This window comes from Lepus europaeus, chromosome 15, assembly GCF_033115175.1.
Source record: "Lepus europaeus isolate LE1 chromosome 15, mLepTim1.pri, whole genome shotgun sequence".
NCBI classification, from domain to species: Eukaryota; Metazoa; Chordata; class Mammalia; order Lagomorpha; family Leporidae; genus Lepus; species Lepus europaeus.
The window spans coordinates 73,025,954-73,043,483 of record NC_084841.1 but is presented as its reverse complement, the minus strand read 5'-3'; the positions used below and the strand labels follow the sequence as shown (position 1 = coordinate 73,043,483).

The 17,530-nt window shown below is 40.2% G+C and overlaps 1 long non-coding RNA gene and 1 pseudogene across 1 annotated transcript in view; one reads left to right on the top strand and one right to left on the bottom strand.

The window, feature by feature from the left end:
* Nucleotides 1–17,530, bottom strand: part of LOC133774558 (uncharacterized) — a 163,414-nt gene that overhangs the window by 82,166 nt on the left and 63,718 nt on the right. The gene's annotated exons all lie outside the window — the stretch shown is intronic.
* On the top strand, nucleotides 1,469–16,481 carry LOC133774696 (protein SET-like; annotated as a pseudogene).

The following is a 17,530-nucleotide window of genomic DNA, read 5'->3' as shown; positions in this document are numbered from 1 at the left end:
ATCTTCTCATTACCTGGTTAATGTCATGCTTAGGATCATTGGTTGCTGTCTTTTATACTACAGTGTCTGTTTAAGTGTTTCACAGCAGGGGATAATGGAATGAACCAAGGCCTTAAGCAACCAGGTGGTCAACTAAATGCTGCTACAGGGATATACTCAACTCCCCACACAGGAGACAGCGGCTTGAAACATTGCCTCATGCCAGCAAAGAGTGCCTCATCACCCCATGTCAGCAGAAAGTAGCTCTACCCTTCCTGGACTTTTGGGACTAATGTAATCCCATACAACTCCTGCTTTATTAAAACAAAAGGGGGGGGGGTGTTAGTAAAATGGCGCAGTCTTATCTATGGTGTGATCTACACCCTAACACCATCCTAGGCTCTAGCCCCCCCGGCCGCCATTGCTGGAAGCCAGGTGGCCACATGGCCCAACCACCGGTGTCAAGCTCCACCCCCATCCTAATGGAATTCATTGCTCCTGCTTCCCTGCCTGCCCTCCAACAAAGTTTTAAAAGGACCTGTTTCTGAACACAGGGCACTCTCTGCTCCTCTCTCCTCTCCCTCTCTCTTGTCTCTTCTCTCTCCTCTTTCACTCCTCTTCTCCTCTCTTGGCTCCTCTCTTCTGCTTGCTCTCTCTTCTCTCTGCTTTCTGCTTTCCTCCTCTCTCCTCTCTCTCTCTCTCTCTCTCCTCTATTTCCATCTCCTGACCTCTGTCTCTATCTCTCTTACGCTCTCCTTTTCCCTCTTTTCCTTCCTCGCCCCTTCCCTCCAGTCTGTCAGGTTTCCCCCAATAAATTCCCTTAAAAAAAAGGAAATGCTCACTTTAAAATGCTGTCTTTTCTCCCACTTGGGAGAGAGCATACTTAAGCCTTATAACATTGTCAAATGTTCACATTTAATTTCAATGTAACAGGTTTTCTAACCTATAAATAAAAACTTAATGAATTCTACCTAGTTTTGTTAGAAGTGCATCATGAGAGATCCAAGATGGCAGAATAGGGAAGATGATACTGCTCTAGGCTAAGCATAAAGAGTCAAAAAAAGGTGGGGTACATTCTTTGGGGAGTTAGAGGGAAAACTTCAGTCGAATGGAAATTCTACAGAAGGAAGAGGAACACTGTGGGTCGATGTGGAAGGTGTCGATGTGCAGCTTGAACAGGGACACAACTGACCCCAAGCAGCTAAGAGCCTGAGAAATCCCCAGCTTTGGAGACTGAGGTGAGCTCAGACTGCAGCAATCTGTGCCACTGGTGCTACAGTCTTGGGGAGAGTGTGGCATGAGTCCAGCCTTGAGACTTAGGGAGAAAAGGTACTTGCTGACTTGGCAAAAAAAAGGGGCCATGTTTCTCTCACCTCATACCCCCAACAGCAGCCAGCAACTTGGTGACAGAGGGCAGGTGCCATTTTGGGCATAAGAGGCTGCTCTGGAAGCTATTCTACAGGTGCACAGCAACTGACTGAGACAAGACATGACCTTCTCAGCAGGTCTGGCAGCAACAGCTCAGGTGCGTGCACCTGGCAAATGGCAAGAGAAGGCAACATTTGCTGGCGTCTCTTATGCAGGCATGTGATCCAAAGATTTTACCAGATGGAAAAATCCTTCTTCCCTACTGACTTTGAGACTGGCTCGGAAGATTGATAGGGGACTGGGCACTCACGCAGGACTATGATGCCCTCAGCCTCTCAACATATCACTGGCCCCAGGGCTCAGACTGCCTAGGCAGAGTACCCAACAGGCAGCTGGCTCTGGCAACATCTCTGCCTGAATGTGGACCGGACAGACTAGCGGAATGGAGTGGATCTTCTGCACCCTATAACTTGTGGAAGCCTTGTGTGCTGAGACTGTGGGAATCCTGTGACTGCACAAGAGGGCACAGGGTATATCTGGGTCTCTGGGCAAAGTGAGCTGCTTCACTTGCCGCTCAGAGCTCCCGGATTGCCTGGGGTGGGTCATTGCAACACAATCCGTGATCACACTGAGGATTGCACAGATCCTTCCATGTTTGTGGATTGGAAGAATTAATGTCATCACAATGTCCATACTACCAAAAGCAACTTACAGATTCAGTGCGATCCCAACCAAAATTCCCATGAAAATCTTCTCAGATTGAGAAAAAAAATGCTAAAATTCATATAGAAACACAAAAGACCATGAATAGCTAAAGCAATCCTATACAACAAAAACATAGCCTGAGGTATCACAATAGCAGATTTCAAGACATGCTACCAAGTAGTTATAATCAAAACTGCCTGGTAGTGGCAAAAAGAAAAAAAATAGATGTATAGACCAAATGAAGAGAATAGAAACTCCAGAAATCAATCCACAAACATACAACCAACTTATCCTTGACAAAAGAGCTAAAACCAATCCCTGGAGCTAGGACAGCCTCTTCAACAAATAGTACTGGGAAAACTGGATTTCTACCTGCAAATATATGAAGCAAGACCCCTGCCTTACATTTAAAAAAAATCCACCCAAAATGGATCAAGTACCTAAATCTACAACCAAATGCCATCAAATTACTAGAGAACACTGGGGAAACTCTGCAAGACATTGGCATAGACAAAGACTTTTTGGAAAAGATCCTAGAAGCACAGACAATTAAAGCCCATGACAAATGTGATTCCATCAAATTGAGAAGCTTCCACATTATAAAAGAAATGCTCAACAAAGTGAAGAGGCAACTGACAGAATGGGAGAAAATATTTGCAAATTATGTACCTAATAAAGGATTAATATCCAGGCTCTATAAAGACCTCAAGAAACTCAACAAAAATAAAATAAACAAAGCAGTTAAGAGATGGGTGGGCCGGCGCCATAGCTCACTTGGTTAATCCTCCATCTGTGGTGCTGGCATCCCATATGGGCGCCAGGTTCTAGTCCCGGTTGCTCCTCTTCCAGGCCAGCTCTCTGCTGTGTCCCGGGAAGGCAGTGGAGGACAGCCCAAGTGCTTGGGCCCTGCACTCACATGGGAGACCAGCAGGAAGCAACTGGCTCCTGGCTTCGGATCAGCGTAGCTCCGGCCGTAGCAGCCATTTGAGGGGTGAACCAATGGAAGGAAGACCTTTCTCTCTGTCTCTCTCTCTCATTGTCTAACTCTATTTGTCAAATTTAAAAAAGAGAGAGAGAGAGAGATGGGCAAAGGACTTAAACAGGCATTTTTCAAGAGGAAATTCAAATGACTACAGACACATGAAAAAAAAGTTCAGGATCATTAACCATCAAGGAAATGCAAATCAAAACCACAATGAGGTTTCATGTCACCCCAGACAGAATTGCTTTCATACAGAAATCAACAAACAACAGAAAAGGTACCCTAATCCACTGTTTGTGGGAATGTAAATTGGTACAGCCATTGTGAAAGAGATTATGGAGATACCTCTCAAATCTGTATATAGACCTACCATATGACCCAGCCATCCCACTCTTGGGAATTTACTCAAGGAAATGAAATCAGTATTAGAAAGGTTATCTGTACTCCCATGTTTACTGCAGCTCAATTCACGATAGCTAAGATATGAAAATAACGTAGATGTTCATCAACTGAAGACTGGATAAAGAAATTGTAAATGTACACCATTGATACTACTCAGCGATTTAAAAACATGAAATACTGTTGTGTGCAACAAAATGGATGGAATTGGAAATCATTATACATAGTTAAATAAGCCAGTCCTCAAAAGACAAAATAGCATGTTTTCCCTGATCTGTGGTACTAAAATGTAATATATTGGAGTAAAATTGACATTTTGAGATTCAAAGATTGGTACAGCCCTTATCTCTACTGTTGAGGAACAGTGTTTTCTTCTTCATACAATTTGTTGAACTGTTTACTTAGTCTAGGGTTAATCTTATGAGTATAAGGTAAACTGAAATGCATATCTTTGTAAAAATTAAGAGTGGGAATAGAAACAGGAGGGGTAAAAAGGGTGGGAGTGTGCGTGGGGGGCAGTGTGGGAGGGTAGTATGTGGAGTTATCACTGTGTTCCTAAATCTGTATATATGACATACTCAACATTGGTATACTTTAAATAAAGTTTTTAAAAACTGTGTCCTGGGAAGCAGGCGTTTAGCCTACAAATTAAGATGCTCACAAAGTACAATTCAGTACCTGAGTTTGCTTCTCAACTCCTAATTCTGTATTTCTGCTATTGTAGACCCTGGAAAATAGCAGCAATGACCCAAGAAATGAGGTTCCTGCCACCATTCTGAGATAATTTGATTAAGCTCCTAGTCCTTGGCTTTTGCCTGGCCCAGCCCTGGCTGTTGCAGGCATTTGGGGAATGAACCAACAGATGAGAACTAGGTCTTTTTCTCTATCTTTCCTCCATCTCGTTCCCTGCCTCTCAAACAAATAAATTCAAAAAGATGTATGTATTGCCACTAGATAAAACTAAAAACATTATTTTGGTTCAAGTCATTTACTTCTTTTTAAAATATTTATTTATCTTTTTGAAAGTCAGAGTTACACAGAGAGAGAAGGAGAAGCAGAGAAAGACAGAGAGAGAGGTCTTCCACCTACTGGTTCACTCCCCAATTGGCTGCAATGGCTGTAGCTAGGCCAATCCAAAGCCAGGAGCCAGGAGCTTCTTCTGGGTCTTTCACATGGGTGCAGGGGCCAAGGACTTGGGCCATCTTCTACTGCTTTTCCAGGCCCTAGCAGAGAGCTGGATCAGAAGTGGAGCAGCTAGGACTCGAACTTGTGCTCATTTGGGATGGTGGCACTGCAGGTGGTAGTTTTACACACTACGCCACAGTGCCGGCCCCCAAGTCACTCATCTTTTTTATTGATATGATTATACCTGAGAGATAAAATAATGCATGTTTCCTTTTCTTTTATTCATTGTAAAGAAAAATTAAAGTTTCACTAGAACAATTAAATAACAGCATTAACCAATGCTGCTAGATATTTTAAAAAACCACTATAATCCAAAAGTTGTACTTTCAAAATTTATATTTATTAAATAAAAGTTTAAAAAAAAAAACAGAGTGAGTAATGGACATACCCATACACGAGATTAAATCTGTCTCAATCCAATTTGTTAAATCTTGGGAAGAATATTTTAACAAAATTAATAGAGGAATTCTAGTTTTTGAGAATGGTACTTTTACCTTATAATTTTAGAAATTAGAAAAACAGATTTTCTTGCTTCTTAAAGAAGAAAAAAGAAAGCTAGAAAATTTACACAGCTGTGAGAACAAATGAATTGAGAAACTCAAAGCCTCTTTCACAATTCCTGTTTTTGTAATGATTTGTTTCACTTATTTGAAAGGCAGGGCATGCATCTGAGAGAGAGAGAGAAAGAGAGAGAGAGAGAGAGAGAGAGATCTTCCATCCACTTGTTCATTCCCCAAATGGCAACAACAGCCAGGGCTGGGCTAGGCCAAAGCCAAGAACAGTGAACTCCCATCTTGGTTAGGAGAAATCCCAGCAATTGAGCCATCTTTCACTGTCCTCCAAGTCACATTAACAGGGAGGTGGATTGGAAGCAGAGCAGCCAGGACTGGAACTTGGTTCCGATATGGGATGCCAGAGTCATAAATAGTGGCTTAACTCTTTATGCCACAATGTAGGCCAACCCCTATGGTTTTCTTAAAGGTTTACTTGTTTATTTTCATCTACTTAGAAGGAAAAAAAGAGAAATAAAGAAAAGCGGGGGGTATTTTTCATATGCTGGTTGACTCCCCAAATGCCTGTAACAGCCGGGGCCGGGACAGGCCCAAGCAAAGAACTAGGAATTCCATTCTGGTCTATATGTGGGTGGCAGGGGCCCAATTATCTGAGCCATCAACTGCTGCCTCTCAGAGAGTATTAGCAGAAATCTGGACTCAAATATGGGATACAGGAATCCCAAGCACCAACTTAACCTGCTGAGCCACAATGTCTACTCCTCTTTTACCATGTTTTAAATTCTGTATGTATTATATTTCAGAGTTCTTAAACGTTGTATTTTACTGACAGAAGCTCAAACAATACCAACTACATCCTTTTAATTTCAGTTTCTCTTAAAACTAAAGGATAAGTTTTAAGTCTGCTATATTTCTCCATGAATCTCAATTTGAGCAACTAACAGCCCTGTTATGGCCACCGTCTTCTCCCTAGAATCTATACTTTTCTCTAAACAGGGATAAAATGAGGCTCCTGCAAGGACCATTATTTGATATGCTTGCCAATATTTTTGTGGTAGAAGTAAGTGGCAAAAAATCTGAGACATTCAAATTTAAATCCAGAAATAAAAAAAAAAATCTTGACATTTCCTAAAAGTGAAGGAGTTGATCATGGCTTCATAAAGCTCACTCTGATATTACTATGGTAGCCCCAGCTTTTCAAAAATCTCACTACTAAATTCAGCTGTAACGGTTCCTTATGATCTATGCAATATAATACCCTACAGTGAAGATATTGTGATTTTAGTGTTTGCTTCTTGCTCAAACTTTATAAATTTCTACTGCTTATACTTATGTAGTTTGCAAAATCGCTGTTAAAAATCTTAAAGCAGTCTTGTCTACAATTGTTTTTAATCTTCAAGTTTCTTTGAAGTTGTCTTTACTAACTATACTCTACACAGCTACCTTCAAAGGTAAAGAAGCATAACTATACTTAATACAATGTTTCAAGATGGTTTGAAAACAGTGCTTTCTTTATCCCAATTTTGATTTTTACTCTTGATGGGAGTAAGAGAAGCATCCTTTTCAACTTGATGATCTTACAGATGTCTCCTGTACTAATTTGCTATGCCCTTGGTGCTATTGCTAAGGAACTTGTGATAATTGGAACAAGAGGAAATCAACCTCATCCTTTAACTTACTCGGACAGACCTCTACTACATTCTTGTTTGAATTAATATTTGCTTCTGCAGAGAATATATATCCAGAATCTTCTCCTGTATTATGTGGAATTGTGTTATTAACTCCCTCCACTTTCTCCCATTTTAGTCTCCTTTTATCATAGGGGTTGGGAGACTGGGAATTACATTTTTTTAAAATTCTTACCACTATAATCCTAAATTATATTTTGCCAAAGAGAAGAAATAGTGCAAATTTGGAAGGCATGAAAGAAGTAACACAATTATGTTTCTTATTGCTGTAGCTAGCAATCCGCAGGCCCTCAGTGTCAAGATTTCCCTAGTAGCTTCCTGATGTGTTCCAAAGCACCACCTGGTTTAGTTCAGTGGGCAGTGAAATCAAGGACAATGGTTTCCTGGGTTCAAGCACTTCTTGATTTTATAAGTGGAAGGCTGGCCTCCCTAACCTTATCTTTCTTTGCCTTCTTATGGTTTTGAAATCTAAACTAAACCACTTCTTGTTTGAAATACTTAAGAATGACTTCCATTTCCCTGCCTTGAAGCAAAACTGATGTGGAGCCTCTGAAAGAAAAGGGATCTAGAATTTGTCTCCTTTTTAAAGCCCTCTGCAGGCACAAATGGAAGAAAGGAACCAAGGACCCGACATAGGAACTTAACAAGAAAAAAAAGCAAAAAATAGACTGATGATTTGTGGTCAAGTCCAGGCCTGTTTACATGAAGAGTATATCTGGCAATGGATAACGAAGGACAAGAATCTGTCCTAAGCACTCCTGTACAAGAGTTATGCTGCAGAATTAGCGGCTGGGCCCACAATTGACACCAAAAGTTAGAACTGTGAAAGCAGGGAATGTACTGCCTCTGCTTGTGCAGAAATTAGGCTCAGCAAGAGAAGCACGGCAGCGTTAAAGATAGATGAAACATATCTCATCCACCCTCTTCAAAGAGATGGAAAGGCCATCTTCAGCCAAGAGCGCCTCAATCTGCCCAACAACTGGTCTACCGGTAATCCTGCTTCTGTGGTCTTTGCTTTGGCTAGTAGAACTTTGTATGTCATAATTCAAGGATATTACCACCTTCTGCTTTCTCGGTGATTTTCAGCTTTTAATTATCTTATTTCTCCCCACATCTTCAACCGCTTTGCTGCCAACTATTATGTTAACCGAAATGTAGTTTTCCTCCCGGAGCACATATATACAAAAAGACTTAAAAAAAAAAAAAACTTTACCTGGTGTATTATTACAAAAGCTTTTAAAAAAGATATTTGCTTAAACTTCCTCTATTTTCTTAGCCTCAAATACTTTTAGTTTGTTTTCGTGAAATTTCCACCTTTCCTCAAAAATCTTCTTTGGTTAAAATCATTCATTCTTTGATGCATTTTCTGTCTTCTCTATAACAAATAATTCTGTAGCAATATATTCGTGTGTGTGTGTGTGTGTGTGCGTGTGTCTGGAGGGGAGGTAAGGAGAGAGTCAAGAGGAAATCTTCCCTGTGTTTATCAATAAATTGCACATAGCAAAATAAATTAGCACCTTTTACCTGAATATTTTCTATTTTTTTCAAATAGCAAAAATACCAGCAATTTAAAAACACACAAAGAAAGATGGCGGAATAGGCAGGGAGCACACTATTAGTCCGGAGAGAGAGACAGGTTAATATAAGTGGAGATACTGCAGGGTCAAGGAAGAGTAGGGGATGAAACAGCAGAGGAAACTCTTCCGGAACTAGTGATTCACAGTGGACCTGCGTGGAGAGCGTGGAAGCCTAAGTTCGGGACACCAGCAGCAGACTCAACGCACCAGCGCTGGAACGCGAGGTGAGCCGAACCACAATAGCCCGAGACACCAGCGGGCACGCGGAAAGAGGAGGCTAGAGGGAACGAGGCTTGAAACTTTGTGGGGAAAAGTTCACCAGGCTAACTAGAAGAGAGAGAGGAAAAAAATAAAAAAAAGCGACCGATACGGACACAAGTTTCTCTCTCTCCACTCACCTCTCAAAGGCGAGCAAAACAAAGAGCAGGCACCATTTTGGACATACGTCATAAGCAGGGCGACCTCAGGTCTGCACCAGCCCTGAGCCTAGCAGAAAAACCTGACTCTGTGGGGAGGGGTGAAATAACAGGAGATTAGCATCTAACTTGGCAACCCAGTGGGAGATTGCAGGAGAATTGGAGCCCACACTGAGGGCAGCAGAGATTCCCTGTGTGGTCCTTGGGAAAGAGCTTCCGATCTCTGGCTCCTGTGGGTATATCATTCGCCTGCTAACTACCTCCAATTACGTTCAGCTGTGCAGAATTACTTCCCTTTTGAATCAAAAAAGAGAGAGATTTACCACACCTAACCTGGGAATGTCATCTTTGACACACCCTCAGCCCTGAGGAACCAAACACAGCTCTCAGTCCACACTCATCTCAAGCCTCTAAGGCACCACTGAAAGCAGACAGTCCACTTAATATAGAGCCATAGTGTAACAAGAAAAAACACCACAGTGAAGAAACCAAATATCTCCAACATGCCAAACAACAAACGCAAAAACCAAGCTAACAAGAACAAGGAAGACACTATGACACTCCCAAATGAAAAAGACACCCCAATTCAAGATTATGAAGATGAGGAGATTGAAGAAATACAAGAAGCAGATCTCAAAAAATTGATAAGAACATTAAGAAGTTCTCAAAAACAAATTCTTGAACTACAGAAATCCTTCATGGACAAGATAGAAAATCTCTCTCATGAAAATGAAATATTAAGGAGGAATCAAAATGAAATGAAACAACTAGTGGAACAAGAAATGGTGATAGTGATGAGAAATCATAATGAAATGAAGAATTCAATAGATCAAATGACAAACACATTAGAGAGTCTTAAAAACAGAATGGGCGAAGCAGAAGAGAGAATATCAGACTTAGAAGACAGAGAACAGGAAAGGAAACAGGCAAACCAAAGAAAAGAAGAAGAAATCAGAAATCTATAAAATACTGTCAGGAATCTACAGGATACTCTTAAAAAACCCAACATTCGGGTTCTAGGAGTACCTGAAGGCATGGAGAGAGAGAAAGGATTAGAAGGCCTTTTTAGCGAGATACTAGCAGAAAATTTCCCAGGTTTGGAGAAAGACAGAGACATCCTAATACAGGAAGCTCATAGAACCCCTAATAAACATGACCAAAAGAGATCCTCACCACGACACGTCATAATCAAACTCACCACAGTGAAACACAAAGAAAAGATCCTAAAATGTGCAAGAGAGAAACGCCAGATTACTCTCAGAGGATCTCCAATTAGACTCACAGCTGACTTCTCTTCAGAAACCCTACAAGCTAGGAGAGAATGGCGAGACATAGCCCAGGTGCTAAGAGAGAAAAACTGCCAGCCCAGAATATTATATCCTGCAAAGCTCTCATTTATGAATGAAGGTGAAATAAAGACCTTTCACAGCAAACAGACATTGAAAGAATTTGTCGCCACTCGTCCAGCCCTGCAAAAGATGCTTAAAGATGTGTTACATACAGAAACACAGAAACACGGTCACCAATATGAAAGAAGGTAAAGGTAGGAAACCTTACACCAAAAGATCACAGGAATCTCAAACCATATATTAGAAAGTATCTTTGGCTAATGGCAGGGCAAAGTTACTCCTTCTCAATAGTCACATTGAATGTTAATGGCTTGAACTGTCCAGTTAAAAGACACCGATTGGCTGATTGGGTTAAGGAACAAAACCCATCCTTTTGCTGCTTACAAGAAACCCATCTATCCAACAATGATCCATACAGGCTGAGAGTGAAAGGCTGGAAAAAGATATACCACGCCAACAGAAATGAAAAGAGAGCGGGCCTAGCCATCTTAATATCGGACAACATAAACTTTACCACAAAAACTGTTAGGAGAGACAAAGAGGGGCACTATATAATGATTAAGGGATCCATTCAACAGGAAGATATAACGATTATCAATGTATATGCACCTAATTACAGGGCACCAGCTTATTTAAAAGACTTGTTAAGGGACTTAAAGGGAGACTTAGACCCCAATACAATAGTACTGGGGGACTTCAATACTCCACTCTCAGAGATAGACAGATCAACAGGACAGAAGATCAACAAGGAGACAGTAGATTTAAATGACACTATAGCCCAAATGGATCTAACAGATATCTACAGAACATTTCATCCTACATCTAAGGACTTTACATTCTTCTCAGCAGTACATGGAACCCTCTCTAGGATTGACCACATACTAGGCCATAAAGCAAGTCTCAGCAAATTCAAAAGAATTAGAATCATACCATGCAGCTTCTCAGACCACAAAGGAATGAAATTGGAAATTAGCAACTCAGGAATCCCTAGAGCACGTGCAAACACATGGAGATTGAACAACATGCTCCTGAATGAACAATGGGTCATAGAAGAAATTAAAAGAGAAATCAAAAATTTTCTGGAAGTAAATGAGGATAACAGCACAACATACCAAAACCTATGGGATACAACAAAAGCAGTGTTAAGAGGAAAGTTTATATCAATAGGTGCCTACATCAAGAAATTGGAAAGGCACCAAATAGATGAGCTTTCAAGTCATCTCAAGGATCTAGAAAATCTGCAGCAAACCAAACCCAAACCCAGTAGGAGAAGAGAAATAATTAAAATCAGAGAAGAAATCAACAGGATTGAATCCAAAAAAAACATTACAAAAAATCAGCCAAACGAGGAGCTGGTTTTTTGAAAAAATAAACAAAATTGACACCCCATTGGCCCAACTAACTAAAAAAAGAAGAGAAAAGACCCAAATCAATAGGATCAGAGATGAAAGGGGAAACGTAACAACAGACGCCACAGAAATAAAAAGAATCATCAGAAATTACTACAAGGACTTGTATGCCAGCAAACAGGGAAATCTATCAGAAATGGACAGATTCTTGGACACATACAACCTCCCTAAATTGAGCCAGGAAGACATAGAAAACCTAAACAGACCCATAACTGACACAGAAATTGAAACAGTAATAAAGGCCCTCCCAACAAAGAAAAGCCCAGGGCCAGATGGATTCACTGCTGAGTTCTACCAGACATTTAGAGAAGAACTAACTCCAATTCTTCTCAAACTATTCAGAGCAATCGAAAAAGAGGGAATCCTCCCAAATTCTTTCTATGAAGCCAGCATCACCTTAATTCCTAAGCCAGAAAGAGACGCAACATTGAAAGAGAATTACAGACCAATATCCCTGATGAACATAGATGCAAAAATACTCAATAAAATTCTGGCCAATAGAATGCAACAACACATCAGAAAGATCATCCACCCAGACCAAGTGGGATTCATCCCCGGTATGCAGGGATGGTTCAACATTCGCAAAAACAATCAACGTAAAAAACTACATTAACAGACTGCAGAAGAAAAACCATATGATTCTCTCAATAGACGCAGAGAAAGCATTTGATAAAATACAACACCCTTTCATGATGAAAACTCTAAGCAAACTGGGTATGGAAGGAACATTCCTTAATACAATCAAAGCAATATATGAAAAACCCACGGCCAACATCCTATTGAATGGGGAAAAGTTGGAAGCATTTCCACTGAAATCTGGTACCAGACAGGGATGCCCTCTCTCACCACTGCTATTCAATATAGTTCTGGAAGTTTTGGCCAGAGCTATTAGGCAAGAAAAAGAAATTAAAGGGATACAAATCGGGAAGGACGAACTCAAACTATCCCTCTTTGCAGATGATATGATTCTTTATTTAGGGGACCCAAAGAACTCTACTAAGAGACTGCTGGAACTCATCGAAGAGTTTGGCAAAGTAGCAGGATATAAAATCAATGCACAAAAATCAACAGCCTTTGTATACACAGGCAATGCCACGGCTGAGGAAGAACTTCTAAAATCAATCCCATTCACAATAGCTACAAAAACAATCAAATACCTTGGAATAAACTTAACCAAAGACGTTAAAGATCTCTACGATGAAAACTACAAAACCTTACAGAAAGAAATAGAAGAGGATACCAAAAAATGGAGAAATCTTCCATGCTCATGGATTGGAAGAATCAATATCATCAAAATGTCTATTCTCCCAAAAGCAATTTATACATTCAATGCAATACCCATCAAGATCCCGAAGACCTTCTTCTCAGATCTGGAAAAAATGATGCTGAAATTCATATGGAGACATAGAAGACCTCGAATAGCCAAAGCAATCCTGTACAATAAAAACAAAGCTGGAGGCATCACAATACCTGATTTTAGGACATACTACAGGGCAGTTGTTATCAAAACAGCATGGTACTGGTACAGAAACAGATGGATAGACCAATGGAACAGAATAGAAACACCAGAAATCAATCCAAACATCTACAGCCAACTTATATTTGACCAAAGATCCAAATCTAATCCCTGGAATAAGGACAGTCTATTCAATAAATGGTGCTGGGAAAATTGGATTTCCACGCGCAGAAGCTTGAAGCAAGACCCATACCTATCACCTTACACAAAAATTCACTCAACATGGATTAAAGACTTAAATCTACGACCCGAAACCATCAAATTATTAGAGAGCATTGGAGAAACCCTGCAAGATATAGGCACAGGCAAAGACTTCCTGGAAAATACTCCAACAGCACAGGCAGTCAAAACCAAAATTAACATTTGGGATTGCATCAAATTGAGAAGTTTCTGTACTTCAAAAGAAACAGTCAGGAAAGTGAAGAGGCAACCAACAGAATGGGAAAAAATATTTGCAAACTATACTACAGATAAAGGATTGATAACCAGAATCTACAAAGAAATCAAGAAAATCCACAACAACAAAACAAACAACCCACTTAAGAGATGGGCCAAGGACCTCAATAGACATTTTTCGAAAGAGGAAATCCAAATGGCCAACAGACACATGAAAAAATGTTCAAGATCACTAGCAATCAGAGAAATGCAAATCAAAACCACAATGAGGTTCCATCTCACCCCGGTGAGAATGGCTCACATTCAGAAATCTACCAACAACAGATGCTGGAGAGGATGTGGGGAAAAAGGGACACTAACCCACTGTTGGTGGGAATGCAAACTAGTTAAGCCACTATGGAAGTCTGTCTGGAGATTCCTCAGAAACCTGAACATAACCCTACCATACAACCCAACCATCCCACTCCTTGGAATTTACCCAAAGGAAATTAATTTGGCAAATAAAAAAGCCATCTGCACATTAATGTTTATTGCAGCTCAATTCACAATAGCTAAGACCTGGAACCAACCCAAATGCCCATCAACAGTAGACTGGATAAAGAAATTATGGGACATGTACTCCATAGAATACTATACAGCAGTAAGAAACAACGAAACCCAGTCATTTGCAACAAGATGGAGCAATCTGGAAAACATCATGCTGAGTGAATTAAGCCAGTCCCAAAGAGAAAAATATCATTTGTTTTCCCTGATCGATGACAACTGAGCGCCAAAGGGGAAACCTGTTAAGTGAAATGGACACTATAAGCAACAATGAACTGATCAGCTCCTGTCCTGACTTTAGATGTACAATGTAATACTTTATCCTTTTTAGTATTTGTTGTTGTTGTTGTTGTTCTAGTACTATTGGTTGAACTCAGTAATTAACACACAATTATTCTTAGGTGTTTAAATTTTAACTGAAAAGTGATCCCTGTTAAATCTAAGAGTGGAAAAAGAGAGGGAGGAGATGAACAATTTGGAACATGCTCAATCGGACTGGCCGCAAATGGTGGAGTTAGAAATGTGCCAGGGGATTCCAACACAATCCCATCAAGGTGGCATGTACCAATGCCATTGCACTAGTCCAAGTGATCAATTTCAGCTCACAATTGATAGCTCTGATAGGTCTAAGAGTCAAAGAGATCACACAAACAAGACAAGTATCTGCTAATACTAACTGATAGAATCAAAAAGGGAGAGAAAGATCCAACATGGGAAGTGGGATACACAGCAGACTCATAGGATGGCAGATGTCCTAAACAACACTCTGGCCTCAGAATCAGCCCTCAAGGCATTCAGATCTGGCTGAAGAGCCCATGAGAGTATAGCAGGCATGGAAAGCCAAGATATCATGGAAAAAAAAAAAAAGACCTAAATGAATGATCTCTGTGAGTGAGATCCCAGTGGAAAGGACAGGGCCATCAAAGAAGGAGGTACCCTTCACCAAAGGGAGGAGAGAACTTCCACTTTGACTATGACCCTATTGGAATAAGATCAAAGTCAGCGAACTCTAAAGGCTTCCATAGCCCTGGCAACTCATGACTAGAGCCAAGGTTATTACTGACACCATGAACAGGAGTGTCAAATTGTTAAATCAGCAACAGGAGTCACTGTGTACTTACACCCCATGTGGGATCTGTCCCTAATGTGTCGTCTAAAGCGAAGTGATGCTATAACTAGTACTGAAACAGTATTTTTATACTTTGCATTTCTGTGTGGGCACAAACTGATGAGGTCTTTACTAATTATATACTGAAGTGATCTTCTGTATATAAAGAGAATTGGAAATGAAAAAAAAATAACAACCTGGTGTTAAAATGGAAATGGCATAGAAAATTAATTAATTTGAAAAAAAAAATTATGTAGGATCTCTGTCTTTAATGTGCTGTACATTGTTATTTAATGCTATAATTAGTAATCCAATGGTAGTTTTATCACTTTATGTTGCTATATGGGCAAAATGTTGAAATCTTTACCTAATATATACTAAACTGATCTTCTGTATACAAAGAGAATTGAAAATGAATCTTTACATGAATGGAAGGGGAAAGGGAGCGGGAAAGGGGAGGGTTGCGGGCGGGAGGGAAGTTATGGGAGGGGGGAAGCCATTGTAACCCATAAGCTATACTTTGGAAATTTATATTCATTAAATAAAAGTTTAATAAAAAAACACACAAAGACATATAAATAAAAATGTAATACTGTCTCCACTTAATTTACTGATGGTAATTAGTTGGTATTAACAGGGTGATAAAGATTCTTCTACACAATCTTTATGCTGACAAAATACAGGTTGACATTTTTTCAGAAGAGGTCAGAACTGATCGCCAAAATCACAAATTTTGGGGTAACAACATTTGTCAATCATCTGCAAGTGTCTGCGCTGCTTGGGGAGGAGGATGAAGAGGCGCTGCATTTCTGACCAGAGTGGAAGTGACAGAATATGAAGATATTAAATCAGGTTACAGAATAGATTTTTATTTTGATGAAAATCCTTTCATCTGAATGAGAGTGGTGATCCATCTTCAAAGTCCACCGACAAATGGAAATCTGGAAAGGATTTGACAAAACGTTCAAGTCAAACGCAGAACAAAGCCAGCAGGAAGAGGCAGCATGAGGAGCCAGAGAGCTTCTTCACCTGGTTTACTGACCATTCTTACGCAGGTGCGGATGAGTTAGGAGAGGTCATCAAGGATGATATCTGGCCAAATCCATTACAGTACTACTTGGTTCCTGATATGGATGATGAAGAAGGGGAAGGAGAAGAAGATGATGATGATGATGATGATGATGATGATGATGATGAAGAAGGCTTAGAAGACATTGATGAGGAAGGCGACGAGGATGAAGGGGAGGAAGATGAAGATGATGATGAAGGGGAAGAAGGAGAGGAGGATGAAGGAGAAGATGACTAATAGAAAACACTGATGGATTCCAACTTTACTTTTTTTTTTTTTTAATTTTCTCCAGTCCCTGGGAGCAAATTGCCGTCTTTTTATTTTTTCCCTCTTGTGCTCAGTCTCCCTGTTTTTGAGGTCTCTTTTCTCTACACCATGGTTCTCACCTTATTGTGGGGAAAATACCTGAAGCAAAATACAATGGGAAAAGAATCTCTACTCCTTTCTGTTCCAAATTCATTTTATCCCTCTTGTCTCGACAAAAACCGTATGGAATCAACACCACCGTGCTCTGCGGGAAAAAGAAACCCTCCTGTTCCTGGCTCTGCTGGAAGCTGGAGGGTGCCAGGCCCCTGTGTGGTAGTGCATAGAATTCTAGCTTTTCTCCTCCTTTCTCTGTATATTGGGCTCAGAGATTACACTGTGTCTCTGTGTGAATACGGACAGTTAGCATTTACCAACATGTATCTGTCTACTTTCTCCTGTTTAAAAAAAAAATGGGGTTATAGAAGGTCAGCAAAGGGTGGGTTTGAGATGTTTGGGTGGGTTAAGTGGGCATTTTGACAACATGGCTTCTCCTTTGGCATGTTTACTTGTGATGTTTAACGGACATCTTTGCAGTTGAAGATGACACTTTTAAATAAAATTCTCTCCTAATGATACTTGAGCCCTGCCACTCGATGGGAGAATCAGCAGAACCCGTAGCATCTTATTTGGAATTGACATTCTCTATTGTAATTTTGTTCCTGTTTATTTTTAAATTTTCTTTTTGTTTCACTGGAAAAGAAAGATGCTCAGTTTTAAACATTAAAAGTATACAAGTTGCTTTGTTACAATAAAACTAAATGTGTACACAAAGGATTTGATGGTTTTCTCTCAGAACAGATGAACTGAGTTTGACTTGTAAGTAATGTTACTGTCAAACTTTTATCAACCTAATTGTGTATTTTTTGATATGCACTTTGCAGGATGACCTCAGGGCTATGTGGATTCAGTAAAGGGGTTTGAATTAATGTATTATTGTCTCCCCATACCTGGGAACCATGGGCACAACTTGCCTTTGGTTTCTTAAAATATCACATCGTTTGGAGAGCATCTTGCTCAGCTGAG